We start from the raw sequence: 19,374 nt of genomic DNA on the forward strand, positions 1-19,374 counted from the left end.
GGTGTTAGCCAGACTACCTGAACTTAGAGGTAAGCGAGATAGCTCTGGGGTGCAGAGCATACTGAAGCTTTAAGAACCATGTCTGATACTGCCTCACAATATGCAGAAGCTGAGGAAAGAGAGCTTCAGTCAGTGGGTGATGTTAATGACTCAGGAAAGATACCTGATTCTAATATTTCTACATTTAAATTTAAGCTTGAACACCTCCGCGTGTTGCTTAGGGAGGTTTTAGCTGCTCTGAATGACTGTGATACCATTGCAGTGCCAGAGAAATTGTGTAGACTGGATAAATACTTTGCAGTGCCGGTGTGTACTGATGTTTTCTCCAAATACCTAAAAGGTTTACAGAAATTATTAATAAGGAATGGGATAGACCAGGTGTGCCGTTCTCTTCCCCTCCTATTTTTAGAAAAATGTTTCCAATAGACGCCACCACATGGGACTTATGGCAGACAGTCCCTAAGGTGGAGGGAGCAGTTTCTACTCTAGTAAAGCATACTACTATCCCTGTCAAGGACAGTTGTGCTTTTTTTTTTTTTAGATCCAATGGATAAAAAATTAGAGGTTACCTTAAGAAAATATTTATTCAACAAGGTTTTATCCTACAGCCCCTTGCATGCATTGCCCCTGTCACTGCTGCTGCGGCGTACTGGTTTGAGTCTCTGGAAGAGGCTTTACAGGTAGCGACTCCATTGGATGACATACTTGGCAAACTTAGAGCACTTAAGCTAGCCAATTCTTTTATTCTGATGCCATTGTTCATTTGACTAAACTAACGGCTAAGAATTCTGGTTTTGCTATACAGGCGCGCAGAGCGCTATGGCTTAGATCATGGTCAGCTGACGTGACTTCAAAATCTAAGCTACTTAACATTCCCTTCAAGGGGCAGACCCTATTCGGGCCTGGTTGAAGGAGATTATTGCTGATATCACTGGAGGAAAAGGTCATGCCCTTCCTCAGGACAGGTCCAAATCTAGGGCCAAACAGTCTAATTTTTGTGCCTTTCAAAACTTCAAGGCAGGTGCAGCATCAACTTCCTCTAATAATAAAAAAGAGGGAACTTTTGCTCAATCCAAGACGGTCTGGAGACCAAACCTGACATGGAAAAAAGGTAAGCAGGTAAAAAAGCCTGCTGCTGCCTCTAAGACAGCATGAAGGAATGGCCCCCTATCCCGGAACGGATCTAGTAGGGGGCAGACTTTCACTCTTTGCCCAGGCGTGGGCAAGAGATGTTCAGGATCCCTGGGCGTTGGAAATTATATCCCAGGGATATCTTCTGGACTTCAAAGCTTCCCCCCCAAAAGGGAGATTTCACCTTTCACAATTATCTGCACACCAGATAAAGAGAGAGGCATTTATACACTGTGTACGAGTCCTCCTAGTTATGGGAGTGATTCATCCAGTTCCAAAGGAGGAACAGGGACAGGGTTTTTACTCAAATCTGTTTGTGGTTCCCAAAAAAGAGGGAACCTTCAGACCAATTTTGGATCTAAAGATCTTAAACAAATTCCTCAAAGTTCCGTCGTTCAAGATGGAAACTATTCGTACCATCCTACCACTGATCCAGGAGGGTCAATATATGACTACAGTGGATCTAAAGGATGCTTATCTTCACATTCCGATACACAAAGATCATCATCGGTTTCTCAGGTTTGCCTTTTAAGACAGGCATTACAAGTTGTAGCTCTTCCCTTGGGATTAGCTACAGCCCCAAGAATCTTTACAAAGGTTCTAGGGTCACTTATGGCGGTCCTAAGGCCGCGGGGCATAGCAGTAGCCCCTTATTTAGACGACATCCTGATACAGGCGTCAAACTTCCAAATTGCCAAGTCTCATATGGACGTAGTACTGGCATTTCTGTGGTCGCATGGGTGGAAAGTGAACGAGGAAAAGAGTTCTCTATCCCCACTCACAAGAGTTTCCTTTCTAGGGACTCTGATAGATTCTGTAGAAATGAAAATTCACCTGATGGAGTCCAGGTTATCAAAGCTTCTAAATTCCTGCCGGGTTCTTCATTCCATTCCGCGCCCTTCGGTGGTTCAGTGTATGGAAGTAATCGGCTTAATGGTAGCGGCAATGGACATAGTGCCGTTTGCACGCTTACATCTCAGACCGCTGCAACTATGCATGCTCAGTCAGTGGAGCGGGGATTACACAGATTTGTCCCCTCAACTGAATCTGGACCAAGAGACCAGTGATTCTCTTCTCTGGTGGCTATCTCGGGTCCATCTGTCCAAAGGTATGACCTTTCGCAGGCCAGATTGGATATTTGTTACGACAGATGCCAGCCTTCTAGGTTGGGGTGCAGTCTGGAACTCCCTGAAGGCTCAGGGATCGTGGACTCAGGAGGAGTCTCTCCTTCCATTAAATATTCTGGAACTAAGAGCGATATTCAAGGCTCTTCAGGCTTGGCCTCAGTTAGCAACTCTGAGGTACATCAGATTTCAGTTGGACAACATCACGACGGTAGCTTACATCAACTATCAAGGGGGAACGAGAAGTTCCCTAGAGATGTTAGAAGTTTCAAAAATAATTCGCTGGGCAGAGATTCACTCTTGCCACCTATCAGCTATCCATATCCCAGGTGTAGAGCACTGGGAGGCGGATTTTCTAAGTCGTCAGACTTTTCATCCGGGAGAGTGGGAACTCCATCCGGAGGCATTTGCACAACTGATTCATCGTTGGGGCAAACCAGAACTGGATCTCATGGTGTCTCGCCAGAACGCCAAGCTTCCGTGTTATGGATCCAGGTCTAGGGATCCCAAGGCGACACTGATAGATGCTCTAGCAGCGCCCTGGTCTTTCAACCTGGCTTATGTGTTTCCACCGTTTCCTCGACTGATTGCCAAGATCAAGCAGGAGAGCGCATCAGTGATTCTGATAGCACCTGCGTGGCCACGCAGGACCTGGTATGCAGATCTAGTGGACATGTCATCGTTTCCACCATGGTCTCTGCCTCTGAAACAGGACCTTCTACTTCAGGGTCCTTTCAACCATCCAAATCTAATTTCTCTGAGGCTGACTGCCTGGAGATTGAACGGTTGATTTTATCAAAGCGTGGCTTTTCCGAGTCAGTTATTGATACCTTAAGACAGGCACGAAAGCCTGTCACCAGGAAAATTTACCATAAGGTATGGCGTAGATATCTTTATTGGTGTGAATCCAAGGGTTACTCATGGAGTAAGGTCAGGATTGCTAGGATATTATCTTTTCTCCAAGAAGGTTTGGAAAAAGGATTGTCAGCTAGCTAAGCGTCTGGCAGATGTTCCAGACGTTCAGGCATTTTGTCAGGCTTTAGTTAGAATCAAGCCTGTGTTTAAACCTGTTGCTCCACCATGGAGCTTAAACTTGGTTCTTAAGGTTCTTCAAGGAGTTCTGTTTGAACCTCTTCATTCCATAGATATCAAGCTTTTATCTTGGAAAGTTCTTTTTTTGGTAGCTATTTCCTCGGCTCGTAGAGTCTCAGAGCTATCTGCCTTACAATGTGATTCTCCTTATCTGATTTTTCATACGGATAAGGTAGTCCTGCGTACCAAACCTGGGTTCTTACCAAAGGTGGTATCTAACAAGAATATAAATCAAGAGATTGTTGTTCCATCCTTGTGTTACACAATTTGGACGTGGTCCGTGTTTTAAAGTTTTACTTACAAGCTACTAAAGATTTTCGTCAAACATCTGCTTTGTTTGTTGTCTACTCTGGACAGAGGAGAGGTCAAAAGGCTTCGGCAACCTCTTTTTTCTTTTTGACTAAGAAGCTTAATCCGCTTAGCCTATGAGACTGCTGGACAGCAACCTCCTGAAAGGATTACAGCTCATTCCAATAGAGCTGTGGCTTCCACTTGGGCCTTTAAAAATGAGGCTTCTTTTGAACAGATTTGCAAGGCGACGACTTGGTCTTCGCTTCATATTTTTTCAAAATTTTACAAATTTGATACTTTTGCTTCTTCGGAGGCTATATTTGGGAGAAAGGTTTTACGGGCAGTGGTTCCTTCCATTTAAGTTCCTGCCTTGTCCCTCCCTTCATCCGTGTACTTTAGCTTTGGTATCCCACAAGTAATGGATGATCCGTGGACTGGATACACCTTACTAGAGAAAACACAATTTATGTTTACCTGATAAATTTATTTCTCTTGTGGTGTATCCAGTCCACGTCCCGCCCTGTCATTTTAAGGCAGGTAATTTTTAAATTTAAACTACAGTAACCACTGCACCCTATGGTTCCTCCTTTCTCGGCTTGTTTTCGGTCGAATGACTGGCTATGACAGTTAGGGGAGGAGCTATATTACAGCTCTGCTGTGGGTGTCCTCTTGCAACTTCCTGTTGGGAATGAGAATATCCCACAAGTAATGGATGATCCGTGGACTGGATACACCACAAGAGAAATAAATGTATCAGGTAAACATAAATTGTGTTTTCTTTTTTTCACTTGAGCACTAACCTGAAGGTGCACTAGGCCAACTGTGCTAAACCTGAGGGTGCATTAGTAGTAGTTCAAATACCGAGTATTTCTTCTAAAAAAACATATAATTTAATATATAAAAACATATTAATTTGTTTTTAAATTATATTGCATATTTCAAGATATTTGATTAGGAATGGCACAAATGTGTACATATATGTCTATATATGTGTATATATGTATTTATTTGAGTATGTACATATTTAAACATATAAAAATAAAAAAAAACATAAATACACATAAATACACATAAATACACATATATAGACATATAGATTTATTATTATTATTATCGGTTATTTGTAGAGAGCCAACAGATTCCGCATATATAGATATGTATACATACAGAAATATAAATATTTACACACATAAACACACACACACACACATATATAGCCCATCCCAGTCCAACACCTTGTCATATACCATATTCATTTTAACTTTTTTTCAATATTAAACTGATAGTTTTATTAAATATGTGTATATATATACACACACACACACATATATAGGCGGAATCAGACTGATATACTACATGAAAGTTCTACTCCGTGGAAAGTATTACTGAGCTAAAAAGTTGCAGGTGGTAAATTACCATAGAACAGGCTAATAATAGTATTGAGCCAGTTGTTCATTCCTGTGAGTGCACTTCTCTTTGTATGTGTTTAGTCTCCCTATGGGAAAAAGGGGCAACCAGACGTAGACTCCTTGCTCAGTGTGCTTAGAGGAGTATGGCTACACCTCACTGACGAGGCCCAATGAAGGCCGAAACGATCATCTGGGGTTGCTGTGTTCCCTATATATATATATATATATATATATATATATATATATATATATATATATATATATATATATATATATATATATGTGTGTGTGTGTGTGTGTGTCTGTGTGTGTGTGTGTGGCACAATTATTGGCACCCCTTTGAATTTATATGAGAAAAATATATTTGAAATATATTCCCATTGATATTTTGCATTTTTTAGTAAACCTGAGTTACTGTAATAATCTGTTTATAATTACTTAAAACTGGCAAACAGATTAAGTGTAGCTGAATGATTGAACACCAAAAGTTATGAACCTGAACAATTGGTAATCAAATCAACAGCAGTTAATACAGAAAAGAACCAGCAATGGAATATCTGTTTGAATATATATATATATATATATAAATGGTAGAAACTGATTATAAGTAAAGTTATGTCAGAGAGCAGAGTTCTTCCAAGTATATTCAACACTGGAGAGTAACAGGTTAATGCTTGCAAGCTGCAGTTATATGTTAAGTATAGTCTCAGGGTGGAGTACAAGCAAGTTAAGTGAGACACAGGCAGGCAAGCAGACACAGTTGAAGAAAGCAGCTTAATGCAGTTAGTGGATTAGCAGATAAATATGAAACACACTGAGAGAGACAAGTATACTCCAAACATGAACTAAAGTACTTGCGTGACAAAACCCAGGTAGGTGGTATCCAAGTAGATGCGGTCGTTCTGGAGATGAAATAGCAAACAGAGCAGCAGAGCGTGCAGGTGAGAGCTGCGTGAGCAGTATGCAGCGTGTGATCCTCAGTGTGGAAATGAGCAGAGGGATATGCCAGTAAGGTAGATCCGGATCCTCATACCAAAAATAGTCCGCAGACAGCGGAGCAAGGTGTAGTTGAAAAGCACAATGAAGTGAAGAGGGCTAAGGGTACAAATAGCCACAAAGGTTCCAGTAAAGGAATCAAAGGAATATCAATTGTAACAAAAATAAGGACTTGAGACAAAGTGACTGAGTAGCCAGAGAGGAACTCAGAGTAAACAAAATAATCAAGCAATGTGTACAAGGGGAAGTGAAGTTATAAAGGCTAAAGGGGTGGAGCCCAGTTAAAGGAACATTACAGATCCCCCCCCCCCCTCAAGGCATCAACTCCGGGGATGCCAAAGATGGCTTATGGGGATAGCGCTTGTGGAACGCAGCCACCCTCAGAGGGGCATGCACCTGAGAATGAGGAACCCAAGAATCCTCCTCCACACCATAGCCCTTCCAACGGACCAGATACTGCAATCTCCTGCGCAATATCCTCGAGTCGAGTATATACACTCAACTTCGTATTCCTCATGATCGTCCAGAATAACAGGAGGTGGAGGAATCTTCCCACGGGTGAACTCATTGCTAGTCCTGTAGGGTTTCAAAAGTGAAACATGGAATGATGGATGCAAACCATAAGTAGATGGAAGTTTCAAAAGAACAGTTGAGGGATTGAGAATACGTGAGATTGGAAAGGGTCCGACAAATTGACTGCCCAGCTTTCTGGATGGTATTGAGAGTTTCAGATGCTTCGTGGAAAGCCAAACCTGATCACCCAACTTGTAATCAGGACTCGGCCTATGAGTAGCATTGTAATAATATAGCTGATCAGACTTAGCCTTCTGTAGATGTTCTTTCAACAATTTCAAACTATTTTGTAGATTGGTAAGATAAGTAGTAACGGAAGGAGTATTGCTGCTGGTTTGGGTGAGTCTAAGAGATTGTGGATGATATCTATAGGTGGCATAAAATGGTGTCATCTTAGTGGAACTAGAAACTGAATTGTTATATGAATATTCGGCTAATGGAAGGTGATCAACCCAATCATCCTGCAGATGTGTAACATAGCATCTAAGGTATTGTTCCAGTATACCATTGACCCTCTCAATAAGACCATTTGTCTGGGGATGATAGGAGGTTGATAACCTCGGATGAATGGAGAGTGATTTACAGAGGTCTTTCCAGAAATTGGAAGTGAACTGAGACCCATGGTCTGTGATAATGGATTGTGGTAAACCATGTAACCTCACAATATGCTTTAGGAAAGTGTCAGCTGTTTCGGTGGCAGTAGGTAAAGATTTAATAGCTATAAAATGAGCTAACTTAGTCAGATGGTCAACAACCACCATGATGGTATTGTGGTTCTGAGAGCTAGGTAGCTCAACAATAAAATCCATAGAAATAACACTCCAAGGGACCTCAGGAATAGATAGAGGAGTAAGATAACCAATTGGTTTCTTTTTCTCTGTTTTATACCTTGCGCAAACATCACAAGTAGTTATATATTTCTGAATACTTTCCCCCATGTGAGGCCACCAGAAATCTCGCTGTAAGAGTTCTTTCGTCTTAAAGATCCCTTGATGACCAGATATTGGGATATCATGGAAATGGTTAAGGAGTCTCTGCCTAAGAGTCTGAGGAACATATAATCTATTATGAAAAGTATATAAACCGGTTGGTTCTTTTATCAACTCAGTATGTGTGGGTATATTATCAGTTGTTAAAGCTGAAAGAATGTCAAGCTCTAAAGTACTCAAAGCTGCTATAATTTTGTGACTGGGTATGATTTGTGAACAACAGTCTGCTAGTGGTTTATCGTCATATTGTCGGGATAAAGCATCGGCCTTACTGTTAAGTTTACCGGGTCTGTAAGTTATTTGAAAATCAAATCTATCAAGAAACAAGGACCATCTTACTTGGCGGGATGATAGAGTTTTTTGTTTTAAGTATTGAAGATTTTTGTGGTCAGTAAATATTAAAAATGGTTTATCAACTCCCTCTAAAATATGTCTCCAGACTTCTAAGGCACACTTTATCGCTAACAGCTCTTTATCACCAACAGAGTAATGTGTTTCAGCTGGTAATAAGGTTCTCGAATAATAAGCTACAGGATGGGTATTATGTTTGTCACTGATTCTCTGAGATAAGACTGCTCCTATGCCAGTGTCAGAGGTGTCTACCTCCACAACAAATTGGCATGCATGGTCTGGTAAACATAGTATAGGAGCGGTGGTGAAGCAGTTCTTCAAATAATTAAATGAATGTTCTGCTTCTGGAGACCATTGAAATCTTATATTTTTCTTTGTTAGTGATGTAAGTGGCTTTACTTTCATAGAAAAGTTCTGAATAAACTTACGATAAAAATTGGTAAAACCCAAAAATCGTTGGAGAGACCTTAAAGTAGTGGGTCTAGGCCAATTCACAATAGCTAATACCTTCTCAGGGTCCATTTCAACTTTGTCAGGTGTTATGATGTAACCTAGAAATTTTATTCTTTGTACATGGAATTGACACTTTTCAGCTTTTGCAAAAAGTCTGTGTTCACGTAAACGTGTTAAAACCCATCTTACGTGTTTAATGTGTTCAACAACTGTTTTAGAATATATCAGTATGTCGTCCAGATAGATTATGATGCATACATCTGTTAAATCTCTGAATATCTCGTTAATAAAATGCTGGAAGGTGGCAGGAGCGTTACAGAGCCCAAAAGGCATCACTCAATATTCAAAAAGACCATATCTGGTTCTGAATGCGGTTTTCCACTCATCTCCATCCTTGATCCGTATCAGATTATAGGCACCTTTTAAGTCAAGCTTCGTAAAAATTTTAGCACCATTAAGGCGTTCAAGGAGTTCGGTGATGAGTGGTAAAGGATATCGGTTCTTCACTGTAACAGCATTAAGGGCTCTGTAATCAATGATAGGTCTTAAGGTTTTATCTTTATTAGTAACAAAAAACAACACTGCAGCTGCGGGAGATGTGGAGGGTACTATGAATCCCTTTCGGATATTATCATCAAGGTACTCACGTAAATACTGTAACTCTTTCTGTGAAAGTGGATAAACTCTCCCAAAAGGTACTCTAGCCCCTGGGAGTAAATCTATAGGGCAATCAAAAGACCTATGAGGTGGTAGTACTCAGCCTCCTTTAAATCAAATACATCAAGTAAGTATTGATAGTGAATAGGAATTTCTGTATTATTGGAGCTCAAAATCTGATGAGGGAAACAAGTTGAATTACAATAAGAGGAATTAAAAGTTATAGTGGGATTTACCCAATCGATACTAGGGTTGTGTTTCAATAACCAAGTATAGCCTAATATTACTGTATGTAGAGCAGTTGGGATTATGTCAAAACTGATATATTCTGTGTGCCCATCAGATGTAGAAATTAAAAGAGGTACTGTGTGTCGGGTAATAGGACCTTTATGTATAAGTGAACCATCAATTACTCTTATAAACACAGGATTCTGCTTAGTTACACACGGTATTTTATTGAGCTCTACATATGTAGCGTCTATAAAGCAATCAGAAGCCCCAGAATCTACTATAGCCTCAGTCTTGATTTGCTGTCGGTCCCACTGTAAAGAGAGAGAGTGTCAATGATTTTTGTCTTATGTGTGAGTTAGAAGATTTGATATTCAGTAGCTTACCCTTTTTCTGTCGTTGTAAACTAGGACAGGATGATACTGCATGGTCTCTACTAGCACAGTACAAACAGAGGTTAGCTATGCGTCGTCTAGTCTTTTCCTCAGAAGTTAAAGGGACACTGTACCCAATTTTTTTCTTTCGTGATTCAGATTGAGCATGAAATTTTAAGCAACTTTCTAATTTACTCCTATTATCAAATTTTCTTCATTCTCTTGGTATCTTTATTTGAAATGCACGAATGTAAGTTTAGATGCCAGCCCATTTTTGGTGAACAACCTGGGTTGTCCTTGCTGATTGGTGGATAAATTAATCCACCAATAAAAAAGTGATGTCCAGAGTACTGAAACCAAAAAAAGCTTAGATGCCTTCTTTTTCAAATAAAGATAGCAAGAGAATGAAGAAAAATTGATAATAGGAGCAAATTAGAAAGTTGCTTAAAATTGCATGCTCTTTCTGAATTACAAAATAAAAAAATTGGGTTCAGTGTCCCTTTAAGGGACCTTTAATGACTCCTATTTCCATAGGAGTCTGAGAATTAAGTGATTTTTCTGTAGGTGTCACAGGTAATCTTTTGAGTGGAGTCTCTGATGTGTATCTTTCTATACGTCTTTCTCTTATTCTGCGGTCAAGTGTTGTTGCTAGTTTTATTAACCCATGTAAAGTATCAGGCATCTCCACTCTAGATATCTCATCTTTTAAAGCTTCATTTAAACCCAGTCTAAATTGATTTTTTAACGTTATATCATTCCAGAGTGAGTCAGTAGCCCACATCTGGAATTCAGTTATAAAATCTTCCACAGGCCTTTTTCTCTGTTTAAGAGCTCTTAGTTTAGTTTCAGCCTGTATTTGGGTATTAGAATCCTCATACAGAGCACTCATAGCTGCAAAAAACTGATATAAGGAATCCAAACCAAAATTGGGTTATTAGACTCAAAAAATCGATTCGCCCAGGACCTTGGCTAACCTGTGAGATATGAGATTGTAGTGCAAACTTTAATTTTTTCAGTACAATAGATCTTTGGTTTTATTGTATACAACAGTAAACAAGCAATTTTAAAATCCCTGAAATCACTCCTTTTCCCTGAGAAAAGAGTTGGGGGGTTAATCTGAGGTTCTGGGGATCTAGTAACTGTCAGTTCTTTAACAACATTCCTTAAGGTGGTATTTTCAGTTTGTAAATCTGTGAGAGCTCTGGCAAGGTATTCCACCTTATGATTTAATGTGTCTAATTCTTTTTTGACAGCTTGTGGTTCCATAGTTGCTGGTTTGTATGTTAGGCTTGATTATTATGTAATAATCTGTTTATAATTACTTAAAACTGGCAAACAGATTAAGTGTAGCTGAATGATTGAACACCAAAAGTTATGAACCTGAACACAATTGGTATTGGGGATCTAGTAACTGTCAGTTCTTTAACAACATTCCTTAAGGTGGTATTTTCAGTTTGTAAATCTGTGAGAGCTCTGGCAAGGTATTCCACCTTATGATTTAATGTGTCTAATTCTTTTTTGACAGCTTGTGGTTCCATAGTTGCTGGTTTGTATGTTAGGCTTGATTATTATGTAATAATCTATTTATAATTACTTAAAACTGGCAAACAGATTAAGTGTAGCTGAATGATTGAACACCAAAAGTTATGAACCTGAACACAATTGGTAATCAAATAAACAGCAGTTAATACAGAAAAGAACCAGCAATGGAATATATATATATATATATATATATATATATATATATATATATATATATATATATATATATATATATAACTTTGAATATATATATATATATATATAAATAAATATATAAATGGTAGAAACTGATTATAAGTAAAGTTATGTCAGAGAGCAGAGTTCTTCCAAGTATATTCAACACTGGAGAGTAACAGGTTAATGCTTGCAAGCTGCAGTTAAATGTTAAGTATAGTCTCAGGGTGGAGTACAAGCAAGTTAAGTGAGACACAGGCAGGCAAGCAGACACAGTTGAAGAAAGCAGCTTAATGCAGTTAGTGGATTAGCAGATAAATATGAAACACACTGAGAGAGACAAGTATACTCCAAACATGAGCTAAAGTACTTGCGTGACAAAACCCAGGTAGGTGGTATCCAAGTAGATGCGGTCGTTCTGGAGATGAAATAGCAAACAGAGCAGCAGAGCGTGCAGGTGAGAGCTGCGTGAGCAGTATGCAGCGTGTGATCCTCAGCGTGGAAATGAGCAGAGGGATATGCCAGTAAGGTAGATCCGGATACTCATACCAAAAATAGTCCGCAGACAGCGGAGCAAGGTGTAGTTGAAAAGCACAATGAAGTGAAGAGGGCTAAGGGTACAAATAGCCACAAAGGTTCCAGTAAAGGAATCAAAGGAATATCAATTGTAACAAAAATAAGGACTTGAGACAAAGTGACTGAGTAGCCAGAGAGGAACTCAGAGTACACAAAATAATCAAGCAATGTGTACAAGGGGAAGTGAAGTTATAAAGGCTAAAGGGGTGGAGCCCAGTTAAAGGGACATTACAGTTACTAGGAACAGAAAAATGTTCAACCATGACTTCCTGTTTCACAGGGGGTATACATATGAGGTAACACATAGGCCAAATTCCCTTAGTCATTCATCACAATGGGTAAGATCTAGGAATATAGCTGTGATGTGTGGCAAAAGGTTTTCGAGCTTCACAAAATGTGAAGTGGCTATATGAAAATAGCAAAAGCATCGCAAGTGCCAATTTCCACCATCAGGACAATATTTAAGATGTTCCAGTCAACTAGAAATTTTATGAATCAACCTGGAAGAGGATGTGGGGCCTAGTTATCAAGCCGTCAACCTCAAATACACTGGAATTCCACAGCGTATTTGTGGCGAGGCTGATTCGCCTTAGTTATCAAAGGCTAGAGACTGGCAAAAGTAGAATTTTGTGACGTAAGCTTCGATCCGCCAGACTCAGTCCGACACAGATGAACTTACGTGACTATAGATGTTCCGCACACAAGTGCGGCACAATCTGACTACTTTTGCTAGTTATCAAAAAACTAGCAGGTACGCTCGGCACTTTTACGGCCCAGCGTACCTGGTTTTCAATCCGCCGCCCTGGAGGCGGCGAATCCCATAGGAATCAATGGGAGTCTGACCATAGCGAAAGTACAAGTTCGCTGCTGCCAGACATCCCATTGATTTCTATGGGAGATGTCTGCACCTAACACCCTAACATGTACCCCGAGTCTAAACACCCCTAATCTGTCCCCCCCTACACCACCACAACTAAATAAATGTATTACCCCCTAAACCGCCACTCCCGGAGCCCACCGCAAGCTACTCTATACATATTAACCCCTAAACCGCCGCTCCCAGACACCACCGCAACCTACATTATACCTAGTAACCCCTATCCTGCCCCCCCTATACCGTCGCCCTCTATAATAAAGTTATTAACCCCTATCCTGCTGATCCCGCACCTCGCCGCAATTAAATAAATAGTTTAACCCCTAAACCGCTGCTCCCGGACCCTGCCACAACCTATAATAAATTTATTAACCCCTAATCTGCCCCCCTACACCGTCGCCACCTGTAATACATTTATTAACCCCTATCCTGCCCCCCACTACACCGCCGCCACTGTAATAAATGTATTAACCCCTAAACCTAAGTCTAACACTAACCCTAACACCCCCCTAACTTAAATATTAATTAAATAAATCTAAATAATATTTCTATTATTAACTAAATTATTCCTATTTAAAACTAAATACTTACCTGTAAAATAAACCCTAATATAGCTACAATATAACTAATAATTATATTGTAGCTATCTTAGGATTTATTTTTATTTTACAGGTAACTTTCAATTTATTTTAACTAGGTAAAATAGCTATTAAATTGTTATTAACTATTTAATAACTACCTAGCTAAAATAAAGAGAAATTTACCTGTAAAATAAAAACTAACCTAAGTTACAATTACACCTAACACTACACTATACTTTAATAAATTATTCCTATTTAAAACTAAATACTTACCTGTAAAATAAACCCTAAGATAGCTACAATGTAATTAATAATTACATTGTAGCTATTTTAGGAATTATATTTATTTTACAGGTAACTTTGTATTTATTTTAGCTAGTTAGAATAGTTATTAAATAGTTATTAACTATTTAATAACTACCTAGCTAAAAGAAATACAAAATTACCTGTAAAATAAATCCTAACCTAAGTTACAATTAAACCTAACACTACACTATCATTAAATTAATTAAATAAATTAACTACAAATAACTACAATTAAATACAATTACATAAACTAACTAAAGTACAAAAAATAAAAAAAGCTAAGTTACAAAAAAAAAAAAATAGGTTACAAACATTTAAAAAATATTACAACAATTTTAAGCTAATTACACCTAATCTAAGCCCCCTAATAAAATAACAAAGCCCCCAAAATAAAAAAAAATCCCTACCCTATTCTACATTAAAAAAGTACAAAGCTCTTTTACCTTACCAGCCCTTAAAAGGGCCTTTTTTGGGGCATGCCCCAAAGAAAACTGCTCTTTTGCCTGTAAAAGAAAAATACAACCCCCCCAACATTAAAACCCACCACCCACATACCCCTACTCTAACCCAAACCCCCCTTAAAATAACCTAACACTAATCCCCTGAAGATCATCCTACCTTGAGTCGTCTTCATTCAGCCGAGCAGCGATGGAACCGAAGAGGAGATCCGGAGCAGCAGAAGTTATCCTCCAAGGGGCGCTGAAGAAATCTTCCATCCAATGAAGTGATCCTCCAAGCGGCGCTGAAGAAGTCTTCCATCCGGGCGATGTCATCTTCCAAGCGGCGCTGAAGAAGTCTTCTATCCGGGCGATGTCATCTTCCAAGCGGGGTCTTCAATCTTCAATCTTCATCCCACCGACGCGGAACATCCTTCTTTCCCGACGGACTACTGATGAATGAAGGCTCCTTTAAGGGACGTCATCCAAGATGGCGTCCCTTCAATTCCGATTGGCTGATAGGATTCTATCAGCCAATCGGAATTAAGGTAGGAAAAATCTGATTGGCTGATTGAATCAGCCAATCATATTCAAGTTCAATCCGATTGTCTGATCCAATCAGCCAATCAGATTGAGCTTGCATTCTATTGGCTGATCGGAACAGCCAATAGAATGCGAGCTCAATCTGATTGGCTGATTGGTCAGCCAATCGGATTGAACTTGAATCTGATTGGCTGATTCAATCAGCCAATCAGATTTTTCCTACCTTAATTCCGATTGGCTGATAGAATCCTATCAGCCAATCGGAATTGAAGGGACGCCATCTTGGATGACGTCCCTTAAAGGAGCCTTCATTCGTCGGTAGTCCGTCGGGAAAGAAGGATGTTCCGCATCGGCGGGATGAAGATTGAAGATTGAAGACCCCGCTTGGAAGATGACATCGCCCGGATAGAAGACTTCTTCAGTGCCGCTTGGAAGATGACATCACCTGGATGGAAGACTTCTTCAGCGCCGACTGGAGGATCACTTCATCGGATGGAAGATTTCTTCAGCGCCCCTTGGAGGATAACTTCTGCCGCTCCGGATCTCCTCTTCGGTTCCATCGCTGCTCGGCTGAGTGAAGACGACTCAAGGTAGGATGATCTTCAGGGGATTAGTGTTAGGTTATTTTAAGGGGGGTTTGGGTTAGATTAGGGGTATGTGGGTGGTGGGTTTTAATGTTGGGGGGGTTGTATTTTTCTTTTACAGGCAAAAGAGCTGAATTATTTGGGGCATGCCCCACGAAAGGCCCTTTTAAGGGCTGGTAAGGTAAAAGAGCTTTGAACTTTTTAAATTTAGAATAGGGTAGGGCATTTTTTTATTTTGGGGGGCTTTGTTATTTTATTAGGGGGCTTAGATTAGGTGTAATTAGCTTAAAATTGTTGTAATATTTTTTAAATGTTTGTAACTTATTTTTTTTATTTTTTGTAACTTAGCTTTTTTTATTTTTTGTACTTTAGTTAGTTTATGTAATTGTATTTAATTGTAGTTATTTGTAGTTAATTTATTTAATTAATTTAATGATAGTGTAGTGTTAGTTTAATTGTAACTTAGGTTAGGATTTATTTTACAGGTAATTTTGTATTTCTTTTAGCTAGGTAGTTATTAAATAGTTAATAACTATTTAATAACTATTCTAACTAGCTAAAATAAATACAAAGTTACCTGTAAAATAAATATAAATCCTAAGATAGCTACAATGTAATGATTAATTATATTGTAGCTATCTTAGGGTTTATTTTACAGGTAAGTGTTTAGTTTTAAATAGGAATAATTTATTAAAGTATAGTGTAGTGTTAGGTGTAATTGTAACTTAGGTTAGTTTTTATTTTACAGGTAAATTTCTCTTTATTTTAGCTAGGTAAGCTATTAAATAGTTAATAACTATTTAATAGCTATTGTACCTAGTTAAAATAAATTGAAAGTTACCTGTAAAATAAAAATAAATCCTAACATAGCTACAATATAATTATTATTTATATTGTAGCTATATTAGGGTTTATTTAAAGGTAAGTATTTAGTTTTAAATAGGATTAATTTAGTTCATAATAGAAATATTATTTAGATTTATTTAATTAATATTTAAGTTAGGGTGGTGTTAGGGTTAGTGTTAGACTTAGGTTTAGGGGTTAATAATTTTATTACAGTGGCGGCGGTGTAGTGGGGGGGCAGGATAGGGGTTAATAAATGTATTATAGGTGGCGACGGTGTAGGGGGGGCAGGATAGGGGTTAATAAATTTAATATAGGTTGCGGCGGGGTTCGGGAGTGGCGGTTTAGGGGTTAATACATATATTATAGTTGCGGCGGGGTCAGGGAGCGGCGGTTTAGGGGTTAAACTATTTATTTAGTTGCGGCGAGGTGCGGGATCAGCAGGATAGGGGTTAATAACTTTATTATAGAGGGCGACGGTATAGGGGGGCAGGATAGGGGTTACTAGGTATAATGTAGGTTGCGGCGGTGGGCTCCGGGAGCGGCGGTTTAGGGGTTAATACATTTCTAAGAGTTGCGGCGGGGTCCAGGAGCGGCGGTTTAGGGGTTACTAACTTTATTTAGTTGTGGGGGGCTCCGGGGGCGCCGGTATAGGGGGTAGAACAGTGTAGTTAGTGTGGGTGCTTAGTGACAGGCTAGCAAGAAAGCTGTAAAAAAGCCGAAGAGCAGCGAAATCGGATGAGTGATAACTCTCACAATCCGCTGCTCATCGCCCCGTACTTGGTGCGTGGCTTTTTGACCGCTTTTTTGATAACTTAGGCGAATTTTTGCAGGTCCGCGGCGGCAATGTGAGGCAAGCTTAGGCGGGCGTATTGGGCCGGCGAAGGCAGGTAAAGTAGACACATGATAACTACCCCCCCATGTGTCTATATTGTCTCAACTCACTGTGAAGAGGATGGTTTGAGTGGCTAAAATATCTACAAGAATCACAGATGGAGAATTGCACAAGTTAGTTGTGTCTTGGAGTCAGAAAGTGTCCAAAACTACAATCCGATGTCACCTACATCACCACAAGTTGTTTGGAAGAGTTTAAAGAAAAAAACCTCTACTCTAATCCAAAGACAAACTCAAGCATCTTCAGTTTGCCAGACACTACTGGAACTTCAAATGGGACCGGGTTCTATGGTCAGATGAAACTAAAATAGAGCTTTTTGGCAATAAACACCAGAGGAGTTTGGCGCACACAGAGAGGTAACAATATGGAAAAGTACTTAATGCCCACAGTTAAATATGGTAGTGGCTCTTTAAAGATTTGAGGCTGTTTTTCTGCCAGAGGGCCTGGACATTTTGTTAGGATACAAGGCACGATGGACTCTATCAAATATCAACAGATATGAAATGAACACCTGACTGCCTCTCCTAGAAAGCTTAAAATGGGCCATGGTTGGATCTTCTAACAGGACTGTTAAACCATTACTCTAAAGGCAGGAAAGGCTTTTTTGAAGGCAGGAAGGTTTTTAGACATTCATATTTACGCTAGACTATTCAATAACTATATCCAGCAATATTATTGTCAGTTGATTAATTCCCGTGTCAGCCAACAAATATGAAACTTTTATTTTTGTTCTTGGCCAATACTAACCTCATTAAAAAAAGCATTTTTGTAAATGTGTGTGAGCTGTTGCAGGCTTGTAGCAGTAGTACAAGCTTCTACTTTAATGCATTTTCATTAACAAATGAATAATGTTGTCAAAAATTGGCTGAACTGAATGACCCCAAAAAAAAACCTTTGAGTAAAGCATTTTTTTATTGGAAATAAATCATCTGAAATGCATTTTGTGTCTGTGCATTTTTCTATTGGTGAAAAATAAAATTATCAGATAGTTCCTTATTTATTAAATGCATCAATTAATAAACCAAGGCAATCAGAACAAAGCAAAAAGAACACATTATTTACTGGTTTAAATAAATAACAAAAAATTGAAATCACATTCTAGAAACAATATTTAACAAATTAGTATGGCCCTTGTTACAGAAATTATTCTTAAATGTGTCATTATTAGTTAATACTAGAAGTAATTTAAAAATACCAACATATATCACAAAATAAATAAACAATCAGTATTTTGTGCATTGCTTACTTGCAGCATTGTGTAGACTTAACCTCTGGTATTATCTAATAGATTAATTCATGCTTTCTCAATGATCACATTGGCTAAGTTAGATGCCAACTTATATTTGTATGAATAATGCAAAATAATACTTAGTGGATGAATAATGTATACAGCATATTCACAGCCATTGGACATTGTGATTAAGCATTATAGTTGCCTGTTAAATTTGCCACAGGTGGATTTGCTGAATGCAGTAACAGATGACAATAATGTCTTCTATTGCAACTTGTATTCTAAATTATATGCTAATATTTATACCACTAGTGCTTTGTGACTAGTAATATTTTTATATATGCTGATAAGGCACAATAATGACTTGTTATGGTTGTCATTCAAGCCATACAAACAAGAATTAGTTGACCACACCATTGGTTATTTAAAAAGCATCTATGGAAGAGGATTTGTAATTGGATTTTAATGACTACATAATATAGTTGTTAACAGTGGTTTACTGCCAAAGCAACAACTTTTTTGTGTTTGATTTTTGGCAGGCATTTGATTATTACCATTATATCATATTATATGAAAAATACAATTTAAAAAAATCCTGTCTTTTAAAAGGTTTTAAAACAATTTTTAAGAAGGTTTGGAGATGCCTTTTCAGATTAATTGTTCATCTAAACAAGTACATTTTGAAGTGACTTTTTTGGAGTTTATTAATTAATTAAGTCAACAGAGTTGTTATATGAATACACAAAGACACCTCCTTGTAAGCTATTTCATCCCTTCCAACATTTGTGGCTGAGAATGAGGGACACAGGAGGTTGATAGGAGCCCGTCAACATTTTGTGGGTGGAGCCATGTTGGGAGGGAAGGGATCATAGGTGGTTAGTGGATGGGATTGCGGGTGTTTCTGGGTGTTCTTTGGGTGTGTTAGGGCAGTTTGTGGGTGTTACTGGGGGTCTGGGGTGTGGCGGGGAAGTTTTGTGTGGGTTTCTGTGTGTTCTAAGGGTGGGGCTAAGGGAAATTCTGTAAAGAGGGACATATGGCTGTCTCAGAGGGACAGAGCTCAGAATCAAGGAGAGTCATTCTCAAATATAACCAGTTGGAAGGTTGCTATTTGATTAAATAC

The sequence above is a fragment of the Bombina bombina genome, chromosome 4 (genome assembly GCF_027579735.1).
Source record: "Bombina bombina isolate aBomBom1 chromosome 4, aBomBom1.pri, whole genome shotgun sequence".
Classification (NCBI taxonomy): Eukaryota; Metazoa; Chordata; class Amphibia; order Anura; family Bombinatoridae; genus Bombina; species Bombina bombina.